We start from the raw sequence: 17876 nt of genomic DNA, 5'->3' as shown, positions 1-17876 counted from the left end.
TGTACCATCTCCATATGCACTGCAGCAACTCGCCAAGTATCCTTCAACAGCACCTTCCAAACTCGTGACCACTACCACCTCGAAGGACAAGGGCAGCAGATGCATGGGAACTCACTACCTGCAGGTACCCCTCCAAGTCACTCACCATCCTGACTTGGAACGATATCGCCAGTTATTCACTGTTGTTGGGTCACAATCCTGGAACTCCCTCCCCAACGGCAGTGTGGGTGTTCCTGCACCATATGGACTGCATCAATTCAAGAAGGCAGCTCTCCACCACCTTCTCAATGGCAATAGGAATGGGTAATAAATGCTCGCCTTATCAGCGATACTCACACCCAAGAATGAATAAAAACCAAATCACTCTCCACAGATTCCCCACAATCTGGGCTTGGACATTTACTTCAGGAGCACAGAGCTTTATATCACTGCAACATGAGTTCCAATCTTCATATTCTGTTCACTTTTCACATTATTTTCTACCAGTCCACGAGGTTTTATTAATTCAGTATTCGGGTCTCTGCTCCTCAACCGTTTCTAACATCTCACCTCTTACAAAAAAACACTCTGATCTAGCGTCGGTAGTCGATGACCCCTCATTTTAAACTCCATCTGCCAAAGCATTGCTCACTCACTTAATCTATCAAGAAGATTTGAAAATAAATTTCTTGCCAAAGGATAATTTTCTGCATCTGCTCCCTCGCCATTTGCTTTTCCCATTTGTCTTTCACTTGGTGCAAATCCAGAGAAAGTAATGATGGAAGGAAGGAGGGGAGGAAAAATCCTGCTCCGTTTCGTATTCCCTATTTGATCTTCATTCCACTGCAGTTTGGGTGAAGAATTCCAATTGTCTGTCTCAATTTTAATAAAGTATAACCAATTCTGGAATCACTGTCAAGATACTGACAAGAACAGGTTTCGAGGCTGACTTTACACATAAGCTCACCCAACATAAATAATACACGAAACAGCTCATAAACTAGCGACAAGGATGGGATTCGAACCCACGTGTGCAAAGCACAATGGATTAGCAATCCATCGCCTTAACCTCTCGGCCACCTTGTCAGTTGCAGAGACATAGCTGTCACCTTCAGCACAGCTTCTGGCTGTGCAGCCAGCTGTGGAATGATGGAAATATATCTTCTGTAAGTAAATGAAGTTGGGAATGGAGCGGTGTGAAACATTTCCAGACCATGTCCAACACGTTTCTACTCAGTGTGAAAACCCAACACGGAAAGACTGGAACATGCAATCATTTCATCACATCATGATTAACATCACTCAGACACCGGAACCATTAGGTCACTGATGAAGTCATGATGACCGAATTTCTCATGAAATGAAAACTGAACTAACTGACTGGAAGAATTGCTTTAACCCCACATGATCAGCGAGGCACAGCATCAGGCCGACTTGTCGGGTGGTGTAAACAGATATCACTGCTTCTGATCTTCACCAGAACAGAGAGTGAGATGTAACATTGATCATCAAACAGACTGTGAGAGAATACAACAGAATAAAACACATGGAGAGACACTGTGGAATAACAAATAGATTTGATTGGAATGTTGAAATTTTGATTGGAATGGATAAAACACCAGAAACAGCAGATTAAAGTGGGATTCTCATCATTATATTGATCTGGGACAGAAAAGAGAAACTGATGGAAAGAAGAGAAGAAGGAAGAAAAGAAAGGATGGAACTGTTCAATCTTTTCAGTTTTTTCACTCGCCCATCAAAGCTGATAAAAAAAGTTGCAAATAACAGAGAATTTCACCAAAAAGGGAGATTAAATGTTGCTGAAACCTTGGATCGAAGGATGCCCCAAAAGATCACCTGTTTAACTGTCTCCTCACGAGGGGATTTCAATCAGTGAGCAATATTATTCTCTACTTTTTTTGTTAATTGGTCCCAGAACTGTCACTTGCAATTAATATCTGTGTTCCGACTCCTGAATAATAAAATTGTGAGTTTCTCGATATTTTCTGGACACAGTTCCTGCTGAAAGAACTAAGAACTCTTTTCTAATTTGCACAATACTATATACACACTCATCAAGCCTGCTAAGCTAGCATCCTTGGTGCTGCTCTCTCTTCTCCCAAACTTCATCTCATGTGACTGTTCCATCATCACTCTGACAGTGGGAGGGGTTGATCCCACTATCTTCAGCATTAACCCTTTACATCCTTATACCACACTGTCTGTCCAACAAAAATGGGTGGAGGGAACTTCCTTCATTTATCAAAACACCAACAGCAGCACAGTGGCGCAATGGTTAGCACCGCAGCCTCAGAGCTCCAGCGACCAGGATTCAGTTCTGGGTACTGCCTGTGTGGAGTTTGCAAGTTCTCCCTATGTCTGTGTGGGTTTCCGCCGGGTGCTCTGGTTTCCTCCCACCTCCAAAAGACTTGCAGGTTGATAGGTAAATTGGCCATTGTAAATTGTCCCGAGTGTAGGTACGTGGTAGGAGAATGGTGGGGATGTGGTAGAGAATATGGGATTAATGTAGGATTAGTATAAATGGGTGGTTGCTGGTTGGCACAGACTCGGTGGGCCGAAGGGGCTATATCTCTAAATAAGAAAAGTAAAATAAAGGCTACCAGTCGTAAATCAACTCAAACCCATTAGAGAGATAGAGGGAGACTGTCAGAGAACTTCCTGCATCCAGTCCTGACCCTGTCACACTCAGCAGCTTCTCACCCAGACCGCACTCTCATCAACACTGAACATTGTTACCGAGACCCTTCAAATACTGTTTATAAAAGGGAGAAAAATTCAAACTTTATCACAGCTAGATTGAATAGAACAAAGTTTAATATCTTCTCGTCGTCACTCGGTAACCACATGAGACAGTCCTTAAATCAGTAGCATAAATTATCAGCTGGAAGAATGTTTGTCATTGGGTTGAATCATTTCTGTGTGAGGAATGTTCCAGCATCATAAACCAGGGGAACGTGTTGACTGAGCTGTGTCTACATCTCTTCTGGACAGTTCACCCTTCATTCTGCTCTGATTCACTTTCCCAAAGCGGATCTACAGATTCTCAAATCCGGAGACTGGGTTTTCTTATTTTGTTCCTTTTGATTTTTCTTGCTCCTGAATGTTAATATATTCCAACCTCGGATCAACCTTGCCCTGTCTCCCAGTCTTGGTTAAAAGCGACAAATAACGGCAACAACATTCTGAAACATACAACACGGTCACATTCTGCTTCAGTGAGATTAATGCTGAGGCCGTTTCTGTGTCGAATGCGATTGTGAACAAATTTCTCTCAAGGAAATTGTGAGTGATCAAGTATTTGCACTGAATTTCTGTGCAAGAAGGGACAGTTTCAAACAGCCATTCCCAAATCACTTCCTTCACAAAGACAAAGACTGTGCTGTCTTAACGTGTGAATCAACGTCACAAACAAATTTGAACTCGAAGTTCAGGAGAAGACAGAGATGTGAATGATTGACAGTGTAATCTTTAAATCATAATTTTCCGTTTCTTCGTTGAAGTGAGGCTCAACCCTAAGCCACTAGAGATCGCGGAAAGCTACAAACTTGGATCCAGAAATCAGAAAAGTAGTGAAACAGTTGGTGAGTACATTGTGACATTGAAGAATTTATCACCACATTGCAACATTGGCACATTCTTAGACCGTACATTATGAGACAGATTTGTGCTTATATTGGTGGATGAGGAAAGATACTAAACACACAAAATCCCAATTTGAGCTAGTGTGTAAGATTGCTCTTTCCACGGAGATAGCATCAAAGAATGCTCGTGAATTTCGTCCTATGCCAGTGACAGTAACACACTTCAGAGGAACTTAAACACACTGGTAAAATGGGCTTTCACACAACAGATAAAATGTTACACAGAGACTTGTGAAGTGATACAGTTTGGGAGGAAGAATGAGACAATGTACACCAATCTTTTTTGATCAAGGTTTGAAAAGGTTGCTAAGAGCAAACAGGACACTTGGCTTTATTAATAGAGGCATAGAGTAAAAGCAAATAAGTTATGCTAAACCTTTATAAAACACTGGGGCTGAATGACCTACTCCTGTACCTCCACGGAAAGCTTCCACTCCAGGCTCGGACACCCTCTTCAGGATCACTCTCCATACATCCCGCCACTCCACACACGGATATCTCCCTCAGGATCAGATCACAGCTCCACAGTCCTGCCACATCCAGTCGTGAATGGTGGTGGATAATTAAATAACTAACAAGATGAGGAGGCTCCAAAAACATTCACATCCTCAATGATGGTGGTGCTGAGCACGTCAGTGCAAAAGATGAAGCTGAAGCATTTGCAACCATCTTCAGTCAGAAATATTAAGTGGATTTGATCTGTGCTAATTTCAGCTCCTCATGCTCGCTGGTGCCTTGGTTCTCTGGTGCTAATTTCAGAGTAAATCAAACAGCTTGACAATTGGAGCCAAAGAAAAAGACACAGGAGAGGTTGAAAGTGCCAAAACCTGGGATTGAACCAAGAACTGTTTAACTGTTAGTACAGCACGAACTCAACAAAGCTATTTCAACAACACACTAAAGCCACCATTCTGTCACTGCTTTGGAAGACAATATATACATTAAAGTGTTTGTAAAAAGTTACAGAACACAACATGTGAGTAATATTCCCCATTGTTTTCTCAGTACTGAGGGATTGTGAAGTGGGAGACAGCCAGAAGTCCCACTGTGCCACACTGACCCTGAGCTGTGAGTGAAATGAGATAAAGTTCAATCTTTAGCAGAGAGATTCTGGAGAGAGGTAAGAGTCCTGAATCAAGGAAAGACTTTCTGACACAACAAAAGCAAAATACTGCAGATGCTGGAAATCTGAAATAAAAACAAAAAGTTTTGGAAATACTCAATAGCTCTGGCAGCATCTGTGGTGAGAGAAACAGAGTTAACGTTTATGGTCTGTGACCTTTCATCAGAACTGACACAGGTTAGAAAATAATTAGGTTTTAAACAAGTGACGGGGAGGGGCATGTGGGAGAGAACAAAGGGGAAGGTGTTTGATAGTGCAGAGGGAAGGAGAGATTAAATAACAAAGCTGTCCTGGGACAAAGGCAAAGAGTGTGTTAATGCTTGTGGTTGCCTGACACCAGTCATGCTCTGATGTTATTGAACACAATGTTCAATTCACAAGGCTGTAGAGTGCCGAATCAAAAGGTCAGGTGCTGCTCCTCGAGCTTGGGTTGATTTTCACTGGAACACTGGAACAGGCCAAAGACAGAAATGTTGACATGAGAGCAGGGGAGAGTGTTGAAATGGCAAGCAACCCGAAGCTCAGGATCATGCTTTCGGCCTGAGCAGAGGTGTTCCATCTAATCTGCGTTTGGTCTCCCCAGTTTAGAGGAGACCGCATTGTGAACAGTGAATACAGTATACATAATTGAAAGAAGTACAAGTAAATCGCTGCTTCACCTGAAAGGAGTGTTTGGGGCTTCAGATAATGAGCAGAGAGGAGGGAAAATGGCAGGTATTATATCTCCTGCGATTGCATGGGAAGGTGCCTTGGGAAGGGGACGAGGTATTGGGGGTAATGGAGGAGTGGACCAGGGTGTCGCGGAGGGAACAATCCCTTCGGAATGCTGACAGGGGAGTTGAGGATGCGTTTGGTGGTGGCATCACGCTGGAGGTGGCGGAAATGGTGGAGGATGATCCTTTAGATGTGGAGGCAGGTGGGGTGGAAAGTGAGGACAAGGGGAACCCTGTCGCAGATCTGGGAGGGAGGGGAAGGGGGAAGGCAGAGGTTGAGAGTCCTGTCAACTACACTGGGAGGGGGCGGGGTGGGAGTAGTTGAAATCTGGTGATGTTGTTGAATTTAATTTCAAACACTCCTTGAACTCTCTGCTGATGAAGACTGAAAAAGGGAAGAACAACCACACAACAAGGGTCTCAAATCCAAGACCCTGAGATTAAAAGTCCCATGCTCTACCAACTGAGCTAACAAGGCCTGATACAGTACTTCTACTCTGTCTGTTATTGGACGGATGCAGCTGTTGGCTCCACCCCAAGGGCGGGAATTTGTTCCACCAACTATGAAGCAGTTTCCTATCAATTCCCCAGATTATCAGTAAATCCACTTCCAGAAGCCCCAAAGTGTGATATATTCCTCTCACTCATCAATAATAAAACTGAAATATTTTTACCTTCCAAATTCTGCCATCCATTTTGTCAGTATTTATTTCTCTCTCCTTTTTATTTAGTTCATGCATTTCTTCAGAATTTTTTTTTCAATTATATCTGAGGGAAGAAATGAACAGATCTGGCAGCTCAAAACTGGGCATCCATGAGGCACTGTAGGTCATCAGCAGCTGCAGAATTGTATTTAAACACAATATGTTACTTCATGGCCTGGCATTTCCCTCACTCTACCATTACCATCAAGCCAAGGGAGCAATAGTGGTTCAATGAAGTGTGCAGGAGGGCATGTCAGGAACAGCACCAAGCAGACCTAAAAATGAGTGAAGCGACAACACATGATTACTTGCATGTCATATAGCGGAAGCAGCATGCAATAGACAGAGCTGAGTGATCTCACAACCAACCGATCAGATCAAAGCTCTGCAGTCCTGTCACATCCAGTCCTGAATGGTGGTGGATAATTAAACAATTAACAGGAGGACGAGGCTCCACAAATATCCCCATCCTTAATGATAAGGGAGACCAGTATATCAGTGCAAAATACAAGGTTGAATCATTTGCAACCATCTTCAGCCAGAAGTGCAAGTAGATGATCAATCTCGGCCTCCTCCTGAGGTCCCCAGCATCACAGGTGCCAATCTTCAGCTAAATCCACTTCACTCCACATGATATCAAGAAATGGCTGAAGGCTCTGGATACTGACAACATCCTGGCTGCAGTGCTGAAGACTTGTGCTCCAGAACTAGCCACACCGCCCGCCAAGCTACAACACTGGCATCTACCCAGCAATGTGGAAAATTGCCCAGGTATGTTCTGTATACAAAAGGCAGGACAAATCCAACCCGGTCAATTCCTGCCCGATCAGCCTCCTCTTGATCATCAGTAATGTGATGGAAGGTGTCGTTGACAGTGCTATCAAGCAGCACTTACACAGCCATAACCTACTCACCAATGCTCATTTTGGGTTCCGCCAGGGCCACTTAGTTCCTGACCTCATTATGGCCTTGGCCCAAATATGGACAGAAGAGTTGAATTCAGGAGGTGAGGTGAGGTGACAGTGACTGCTCTTGCCAAGGGCATCAAGGAGCCCTTGCAAAATTGAAGTCAATGGCAATCACGGAGAAAAATCTCCACTGGTTGGAGTCATACCTTGCACAAAGGAATATGGTGCTGGTTGTTGGTGGCCAATCATCTCAGTACCAGACATCGCTCAGGAGTTCCTCAGGGTAGTGTCCTCGGCCCCAACCGTCTTCAGTTGCTTCATCAAAGAACAAACAAAGAACCAAGAAAATTACAGCACAGGAACAGGCCCTTCGGCCCTCCAAGCCTGCGCCGATTCAGATCCTCTATCTAAACATGTCGCCTATTTTCTAAGGGTCTGTATCTCTTTTCTTCCTGCCCATTCATGTATCTGTCTAGAATCAATAAACTTCCTTCCATCATAAGGTCAGAAGTGGAAATGTTCACTGATGATTGCAAAATGTTCAGTTGCATTAGTAACTCCTCAGATACTGAAGCAGTCCGTGTCCACATGTAGAGAGACCTGGGCAAGATTGGGCTTGGACTGATAAGTGGCAAGTAACATGCACGCCACAAAAATGCCCGGCAATGACCATTTCCAACAAGAGTGAATCTAACCATCTCCCCTTGACAGTCAATGACATTACCATTGCTGAATCCTTCACAATCAACATCCGGGGGGTTACCAATGAGCAGAAACTGAATTGGATCAGTCATATAAATACCGTAGCTACAAGAGCAGGTCAGAAGCTGGGAATTCTGCTGCAAGTAATTCACCTCCTGCCCACCATCTACAAGGCACAAGTCAGGAGTGTGATGTAATACTCCCCACTTGCCTGGATGAGTGGAGCTCCAACAACACCAAAGAAACTCAACACCATCCAGGACAAAGCAGATCACTTGATCAGCACTCCATCCACTACTTTAAATATTCACTTCCTGCACCACCAGTGAACAGTGGCAGCAGTGTGTACCATCTACAAGATGCACTGCAGCAACTCACCAAGCCTCCTTCGACAGCACCTTCCAAACCCCCAACCTCGACCACCTAGAAGGACATTGGATGAATGGGAACACCACCATCTGCAAGCTCCCCTCCAAGTTACACACTGTCCTGACTGGGAACTATATCACCATTCCTTCACTGTCACTGGATCAAAATCTTGGAACTCCCTTCCTAACAGCACTGTGGGTTTACGTACAACACATGGACTGCAGCTGCTCCAAAAAGGCAGCTCACCACCACCTTCTCAAGGGCAATTAAGGATGGACAATAAAGGCTGCGTTTGCTGACAACGCAACCACTAGGTGGCACAACTCGCTTTCTCCCCCTGCTTTGCACCGGCCGCTTCCACCCTCCATAGTCGCTCGCTCCAGACCTCGCTGCTCCCCCCCCTACTTCCCTGGCCGATTGTCTCCCGATCATGTCACCCCATTCTCCAGTCGTTCGCTCACTCCCCTCCCCCTCTCCCCTCCAGCCACTAGCTCTAGGCTGCGCTGCTTCCCTTCTCTCGGCCACTTGCTCCCACGTTTGTCCAGTCTCCACGCGCCGCCCGAAGAAGCAAGGTGGGCTGCAAAGTGTGACGTAGGAGTGAGTAGTGAGTGGCCGAGAGGGGGGAAGTGGCATGGCCTAGAGCTGGCGGCTGGAGCGGGGGTTGGGGGGCAGAGAGCAAGCGGCCATAGAGCTGGATGACGCGAGTGGGGAACAATTGTCCAGGGGAGCATCGAGGTGTACAGCGAGCGGCTGAGGGGAGGAAGCGTCGAGGCCTGGAGCGAGTTGCCGACGGGGGAGAGCTCCAGCCTGAAAGTCTCCTATTCAGCCGCTTCCTCCAGCTGAGTGAGGGGCTGGATACCTGATGACGCTTTAGCGCACATGTGCGAAGATGGACCAAGCTCGGATATGCGATGATGTTGGCGCTGCGCAATGACATCCTCCTCCACATGTGCCACTGAATCCTGGCAAGATGTAGCTGTGCCTATGCACAGCTTGGCACAGTCCGATGATGTCAGCGGGCCGCTCCATTGACAGGAATCACATTGTGTCAGCAGTGCCCACATCCCATGAAAGAATAAAAAAGAGATTTACCACAATGGTAGCAGGGTGAGGGATTTCAGTTATGTGGAGAGATTGGAGAAGCTGGGGTTGTTCTCCTTGCAGCAGAGAAAATTCAGAAAAGATTTGACACATTTGTTCAAAGTCATGAAGTTCTTCAATAGTTTAAATCAGGAGAAACTGTTTCCAGTGGTAAAAGGGTCAGTAAGCAGAGGACACGGATATCAGGTGATTGGCAGAAGAACCATTTTTTACACAGCAATGTGTTGTGATAAAGAAAGAAAAGACTTGCATTTATATAGCACCTTTCAAGACCACTGGACATATCAAAGCACTTTGTAGACAATGAAATACTTTTGAAGTGTTATCACTGTTGTAATGTCAGAAATGCAGCAGCTGATATTCACAAACTGCAATGTGATAATGACCAACTGATCTGATTCAGGGGCAAATATTGATCACAACACCAGGGAGAATTGCTCTTCACTTGTTTGAAATTGCAGCATGGGATCTTTTACATTCACCCAAACATGCAGACCAGGTCTTGGTTTAACATCACACCTGAAAGGCAGCACCTTCAACACCCTCAGTGCTGTACTGGAGTGTCAGCTGTGAAATCTGAACCCAGAAGCTTGTGATTTCGAGGTGAGTGTGACCAACTGAGCCACAGCTTTTACCTGAGTCTCAATCCTTCTACCAACAGTTTCTCTCTGTCGGGTCTGTCACGACCCCTCATGATTGTGAACACCTCTATCAAATCTCCTCTCTAAGGAGAACAACCCCAGCTTCTCCAATCTATCCACATAACTGAAATTCTAACCACATGTTGCAGAAAGGAATTTTTCCTCAAGTTCCTTCTGGTTTTGTCAGTCACCTTAAATCTGTAACCTTTGGTTATTGACCATTCAGCTGTTAGAAACAGTTCCTCAGTATTTACTCGACCCCAAACCTTCAAGGAAGCTCTGCAAAGTAACTGAAAATCTAGTTGTCAGAAGTGGGATTTAAACACATGCCTCCAGTGAAAGCTGCAACCTGAACAGAGAAGCTGAAACCGCTCAGTCACCTCAACTGTTCAGACCTTTTTGACCTCGTCCTCACTTCTGTATTTTGAAAGGTTCACTCAGTTCAGGAACTTGTTCAATGTTACTGGAATGCTCAGTGTTTGGGATATTAACTCCCCCGGGTTTTCCTGAGCTTGTTCTCGGTGTATGGGGATGTTTGTCCTGGGCTGTGGAATCTTGCATCCCGGTAATGGACATTAACCCACTGATTGAATCTGTATTCACTGCTTTCCACTGGTGCTGGGTAATTGCAGAGTGTGGGGCCGGAATGTTGCTGCTTGTCCCGGCCTCACTCACTCTGGGAAAGAGTGAATAATTGATGCATCTGTTTCTGTATCTGAAATGTGGCTTAGATCTGCTGTTATTAACCGAGGCAGCGCTGCAGAAGGATACGTTAATAATCTCTCACTAATCAACTGCAAACAGTCAGAATGTGTAACTTTGAGCAGCGCTTTCTGCACCGTCAGGGCTGGAAAGTTGAGGGAGGGAGAGACACTGTCAGTATTTGCGTGTATACAGCACTGTACAGAGAAAGAGCCAATATACCGGGGCTGAGACACAGTGCATCTTTTCACATTTAATCACAATAATATCCACAGTCAGGAGCTGAAAATGCTGAAAAACCGAATAGCAAGAGCAAAATTAAGAAATGTAAGTAATTATAGATTAGCTGATCAGCTTTCACTGTGTTACCTGGTAGTCTACAGTTTTATATTCAAAGCTTTCTCAACTGTGGCCAGGGAATGATTTCTTCTCAAAGGCTGAACATTAACAAAACTGCTTGTAATTTAAAATCTTTTAAAAGTAATTCCATGGAGCGAATGGGGCAAAGTCAAATAACTGCACCAATTATAGGAGAGCTGGTTGGTGATGACGTGGATGTGTCTGCAGTGTGCAGGACCAGACTGTTTCTATAGATTCACAATGAATGTTCCATCTTTATTTGTAACAGTAAAACTGATCGTGGACAATGGCTATTCTGGTTGCAGCAACCTGAAGCTTTAACTCATTAACACCCTACTTTAGGGTAATTTAGAAAGCACAACATGCAGCTCTGTCAGTTAGTATGTTTGTTTGTTAACCCACAATTTGATGGTTCAAGCACATAAATGGATGAGGCTTTATTAACTTAAACTCTTCTACATCTGCTATATTACTCTTGCTGTTGATTTTTCAAAGATAAGGTTCGTCAAGTCTTTCTTTGTGAAATCCATGCTGACTGTTTTATTATTTTTCATTTCCATCTGTATTTTCTACTTTGGAGGATTACAGGATATTATCATTTTTTTAAGTCATTCATGGGAGGTGGGTGTCGCTGGCTAGGCCAGCATTTATTATCCATCCCTAATTGCCTTGAGAAGGTGGTGCTGAGCTGCCTTCTTGAACCACTGCAGTCCATGTGCTGCTGTTATGAAGAGAGTTCCAGGATTTTGACCCAGCAACAGTCAAGGAACGGTGATACAGTTACAATTCAGGATGGTGTGTGGCTTGGAGGGGAACTTGCAGGTTGTGGTGTTCCCATGCATCTGCTGCCCTTGTCCTTCTAGGTGATAAAGGTCGCGGGTTTGGAAGGTGCTGTCTCAGGAGCCTTGGCACATTGCTGCAGTGCATCTTGTGGATGGTACACACTGCTGCCACTGTGTGCCAGTGAGGGAGGGCATGAATGTTGTAAATGGGGTGCCAATCAAGCGGGCTGCTTTGTCCTGTTGAGTTTCTTGAGTATTGTTGGAGCTGCACCCAGCCAGACAAGTGGAGAGTATTCCATCATACCCCTTACTAATGTCCAGGCTTTGTGGAGTCAGGAGGTGAGTTACTTGCCGCAGGATTCCTAGTCTCTGACCTGCTCTTGTAGCCATAATATCTATATGGCTACTGCAGTTCAGTTTCTGCTCAATGGTAACCCCCAGGTTGTTGAGAGTGGGGGATTCAGCGATGGTAATGCCATTGAATGTCAAAGGGAGATGGTTAGATTCTCTCTTGTTTGGGATGGTCATTGTCTGGCAGTTGTGTGGTGAGAATCTTATACATCTTTATTGTAGGGTCCTCTATTGTACTGTTGAGTGACTACACTTTAAAAGTCCTTCCTTCATTGGCTGTAAAAGGGTTTGCAATATCCTGTGGTCGTGAAATGCAAGTCTTGCTTTTTCCATTGTTATCAGTGTCATTGTGATCAAAAGATAGGATTCATGAGCACAAAGTTTAAATCAATTTTGATTAAAATAATGTAAAAGCATCTATATTTTTGCACTGTACTTAATAATCTCCATCTTCCTATCCTTACCAAGTACAATGTCTTTGACCCTGAAATTGATTCCACAATCGCAGTCCCTCAGACAATTTCAGCTCAGTTCTGATGAAAGGTCACAGATCTGAAACGTTAACTCTGTCTCTCTCTCCACAGATGCTGCCAGACCTGCTGAGTATTTCCAGCATTTTCTGTTTTTATTTCAGATTTCCAGTATCAGCAGTATTTTGCTTCTGTGTTACTTTGAAAGTTAAAACTGAACCACCTGTCTACAATTCACACTGGGGTCTCCCATGAAATGATTCTGTATAATGTTGATGTAATGAATACAGACTCCGAGCACAGAGCTTCCTGTGGGGAATTGGGGATATGAAAACCAGCAGACTCTGCAGGAATTTCCACTGGGAGCACAAATTCACAAAATCTACCTTTTATATATCGATTCATTTTGATTGTCCTTCTGGAAAATTATTTTGAAACAATTTAAACATCAACCCACAGCTCCATGACTGGGTCAATTATGAGGTCATCCTCTGACAGGTCATATGACAGCTGGAGCCACAAGACATCAGAACCAGATTTGTGACTGGATTAAAACCCGGAATCCTGTCCCAATGGCTTTTCAAATAAAGCTGCTGCTGTTTGAAAACACAGCAGTTAAACTTTCTGCCTGACCATGAGGGGAGCTAGGGAGAAATTTACAAAACTAAATCCTTTTACAAAATAGTTCAAAAATCATTCACTGAAAAATCATGTGAGGATTCATATGCAGTAGAGAAACAAGCAGAATACAGAAAGTACAGAGGAGAGCTGAAAAGGAAATGAGATTAGCAAGAGAATGTATGAGAAAAGATTAGCAGGTCACATAACTGGGAACACTGAAGTCTTTTACCAACATATGGACAGTCAATGAAAGGGTGGGTCAATTAGGAGATCCTGTGGAGGCAGAGGGTGTGGCTGAGGTACTAATTAAGTACATTTCATCTGTCATCACAAAACAAACGGGTGCTGCAAATGTCACAGTAAAGGAGGAGGAAGTGGAGAATTTGGAGGGGATGAAAATAGATAAAGAGGAGACATTTACAAGGTTAGCAGTGCTCACACCTGTCTACAGGTCACCCGGTCTGGATGGGCTGCATCCTGGGTTGCTGAGGGAAGTCAGGGTGGAAATAGCAGAGACTCGAACCACAATCTTTCAATCCTCCTTGAATATGGGAATGATGCCAGAGGACTGGAGGATGGAGGTAAGCTTGGGTAGTTCGATCTCAGTTCAACTTGACCATTTTTATCATGTATCCATTGTCATAACTAACAACGTTAAGAAAGCCATTTTATAATGAACACATGACCAAAGGAACCATTTTGTGTTCAGTACTAACGTTTATATCCTGTATAATTAATGAGTAGCTACCCATCCTGAAACAGATGATTGTAAAAGTAATGAACCTTGATTGAGTTATAATTAATGAATCAATAAACATTTTAGAGAGAATGGGTTTTCATTTAAAGTTAGTTCAATCTAATTACTGTGAGTTTCTGTGTCTGTGTGGGAAAGGACAGTTTCAGCTAAATGTATTCAAACAATGGACCTTTCTCGGACCCCTGATAAAACCAATGGTATGGTACATCGTGACCTTCAAGACTCTAGATTTAATGAACAGGAAACTTGTTTCAGATCAGATTGGGAGACAGTGTGAAACCACTCCATTGTACTCATGTCTGAGATTTTGAGGACAGGTGACTGTTAGTGGAAGACATTATTAAGAACTAATTAAATGTACCTAGCAACAGCTAGGACCAATTATTATTTTACATGGTGGTGTGATGGCCATCCAGGGGTTAAAAGTAGGGATCTTGTAAGGTTTCAGTGTGCAGGAACACTAGAAGATCTCAGGGGTAAAGACTCAGATCATCAACCAAGTTCTCCATCTGACGAGGGATCTAGACTGGACAAAGAGGACCATGACACTCTGAGACCAAGCTCGACCAGTCCCCAGAGCTGTAAAGTTATATTCCCCAAGTTTGTTAAGTATAATTTTACTTTCAATTATTAAGTACTATTTTACTCTCAATAAAAGTTCTGGACTTATTAATCAAGTATCCTATTGCTTTAATTGGTTAAAGTCATGCCCAAAGTGATTGTCTACAATAGACTTTCCAGAATTAAAAGATAAGTCTGCAAGGGTTGTGAATATTACAGCCCTGTTTAAAAAGAGAGATAAACCCAGGAACGACAGACCAATTAGTCTAATGTCGGTGGTGGGGAAACTTTTAGAGAAAATTATCCAAGAGGAAATTAACTGTCACTTGGTAGAACATGGGCTAATAAATGACAGCCAGTACAGATTGGTTAACAGAAGATTGTGTCTGAAATAATTAATGAATTAATTTCTTTGATGAAGTTTCAGAGAGAGTTGACGAGGGTGGTGAGGTTGATGGTACGTGTCTGGACATCAAAATTGTGTTTGAAAAGATACCATGAACTAGACTTGGGGCAGCACAATGACACAGTGGTTGGCACTGCAATCTCACAGCTCTCGCAACCCAGGTTCAGTTCTGGATACTGCCTGTGCAGAGTTTGCAAGTTCTCCCTGTGACTGTGTGTGTTTCTGCTGGGTGCTCCGGTTTCCTCCAACAAGCAAAGACTGCAGGTTGATAGGTAAATTGGCTGTTGTAAATTGCTCCTAGTGTAGGTAAGAGAATAAAAAAACAAAGATAATTACAGCACAGGAACAGGCCCTTCGGCCCTCCAAGCCTGCGCCGATCCAGATCCTCTCTCTAAACATGTCGCCTATTTTCTAAGGTTCTGTATCTCTTTTCTTCCTGCCCATTCATGTATCTGTCTAGATACATCTTAAAAGAATCCATCGTGCCCGCATCTACCACCTCCGCTGGCAATGCGTTCCAGGTGCCCACCACCCTCTGCGTAAAGAACTTTCCACGCATATCCCCCCTAAACTTTTCCCCTTTCACTTTGAACTCGTGTCCTCTAGTAATTGAAACCCCCACTCTGGGAAAAAGCCTCTTGCTATCCACCCTGTCTATACCTCTCATGATTTTGTACACCTCAATCAGGTCCCCCCTCAACCTCCGTCTTTCTAATGAAAATAATCCTAATCTGCTCAACCTCTCTTCATAGCTAGCGCCCTCCATACCAGGCAACATCCTTGTGAACCTCCTCTGCACCCTCTCCAAAGCATCCACATCCTTTTGATAATGTGGCGACCAGAACTGTACGCAGTATTCCAAATGTGGCCGAACCAAAGTCCTATACAACTGTAACATGACCTGCCAACTCTTGTACTCAATGCCCCGTCCGATGAAGGAAAGCATGCCGTATGCCTTCTTGACCACTCTATTTACCTGCGTTGCCACCTTCAGGGAACAGTGGACCTGAACACCCAAATCTCTCTGGACATCAATTTTCCCCAGGACTTTTCCATTTACTGTATAGTTCACTCTTGAATTGGATCTTCCAAAATGCATCACCTCGCATTTGCCCTGATTGAACTCCATCTGCCATTTCTCTGCCCAACTCTCCAATCTATCTATATTCTGCTGTATTCTCTGACAGTCCCCTTCACTATCTGCTACTCCACCAATCTTAGTGTCGTCTGCAAATTTGCTAATCAGTCCACCTATACTTTCCTCCAAATCATTAATGTATATCACAAACAACAGTGGTCCCAGCACGGATCCCTGTGGAACACCACTGGTCACACGTCTCCATTTTGAGAAACTCCCTTCTACTGCTACTCTCTGTCTCCTGTTGCCCAGCCAGTTCTTTATCCATCGAGCTAGTACACCTTGGACCCCAAGCGCCTTCACTTTCTCCATTCCATCAGCCTGCCATGGGGAACCTTATCAAACGCCTTACTGAAGTCCATGTATATGACATCGACAGCCCTTCCCTCATCAATCAACTTTGTCACTTCCTCAAAGAATTCTATTAAGTTGGTAAGACATGACCTTCCCTGCACAAAACCATGTTGCCTATCACTGATGAGCCCATTTTCTTCCAAATGGGAATAGATCCTATCCCTCAGTATCTTCTCCAGCACCTTCCCTACCACTGACGTCAGGCTCACCGGTCTATAATTACCTGGATTATCCCTGCTACCCTTCTTAAACAAGGGGACAACATTAGCAATTCTCCAGTCCTCCGGGACCTCACCCGTGTTTAAGGATGCTGCAAAGATATCTGTTAAGGCCCCAGCTATTTCCTCTCTCGCTTCCATCAGTAACCTGGGATAGATCCCATCCGGACCTGGGGACTTGTCCACCTTAATGCCCTTTAGAATACCCAACACTTCCTCCCTCCTTATGCCGACTTGACCTAGAGTAATCAAACATCTGTTCCTAACCTCAACATCCGTCATGTCCCTCTCCTCGGTGAATACCGATGCAAAGTACTCGTTTAGAATCTCACCCATTTTCTCTGAGTCCAAGCATAACATTCCTCCTTTGTCCTTTAGTGGGCCAATCCTTTCTCTAGTTACCCTCTTTCTCCTTATATATGAATAAAAGGCTTTGGGATTTTCCTTAACCCTGTTTGCTAAAGATATTTCATGACCCCTTTTAGCCCTCTTAATTCCTCGTTTCAGATTGGTCCTACATTCCCGATATTCTTTCAAAGCAGGTGGGGACGTGGTAGGGAAAATGGGATTATGGTGTAGGATTACTATAAATGGGTGGTGGTTGGTCAGCACAGACTCAGTGGGCCGTAGGGCCTGTTTCAGTTTTGCATGTCTCTATGACTTGCTAACAAAATTCAAGCAGATGGGATTAAAGGGGCAGTGGCAGTGTGGATCCAAAATTGGCTGCAGGGTAAAAAGTAGGGTGAATGCTTGTTTTTCAGAATGGAGGGAGTAATACAGTAATGTCCTTGTTGTTGCAATATGTTCAATGTCAGACCCCGAGCTGTCCGAGGGATGGGGCAATTTGTGATGTTCCTCTGGTTGCAATATTTGCAGTGTCTGACCTTGATCTGTCACAGGGACGTGGCATTTATGAGGTCCCTGTGGGGTGCTGTTTGTTTGGTGTATCACACTGACCTGTCCCAGAGAGCGGGAAGGTTGTGATGTCCTTGTGGGCTGCAATCTGTTCAGTGTCTGACTCTGATCTGTACCAGAGATGGGGCAGTGTGTGATATCCTTGTGCATGTCATACAGGCCCACTGGTGTGTGGTTCCATCCTGATGCCAAGAAACAGAGCCCCATCTCTGGGCAAAAAGTCTCACTTCTCAAGGGGTGTCTCGAGAAGACACAGTGGCGCAGTGGTTAGCACCGCAGCCTCACACCTCTAGTGACCCGCGTTCGATTCTGGTTACTGCCTGTGCAGAGTTTACAAGT

At 44.3% G+C, this 17876-nt stretch overlaps 1 non-coding gene across 1 annotated transcript; it reads right to left on the bottom strand.

Annotated features, from left to right (window-relative positions):
- Positions 1 to 983: 983 nt before the first annotated feature.
- On the bottom strand, positions 984 to 1065 carry trnas-gcu (transfer RNA serine (anticodon GCU)). Its single transcript has one exon. It is a non-coding gene; the product is annotated as a tRNA-Ser (tRNA).
- Positions 1066 to 17876: the final 16811 nt, after the last annotated feature.

Source organism: Heterodontus francisci, unplaced genomic scaffold (assembly GCF_036365525.1).
Source record: "Heterodontus francisci isolate sHetFra1 unplaced genomic scaffold, sHetFra1.hap1 HAP1_SCAFFOLD_854, whole genome shotgun sequence".
NCBI lineage: Eukaryota > Metazoa > Chordata > Chondrichthyes > Heterodontiformes > Heterodontidae > Heterodontus > Heterodontus francisci.
The sequence above is the reverse complement of the archived record's forward strand: the minus strand, read 5'-3'. Positions and strand labels throughout refer to the sequence as shown.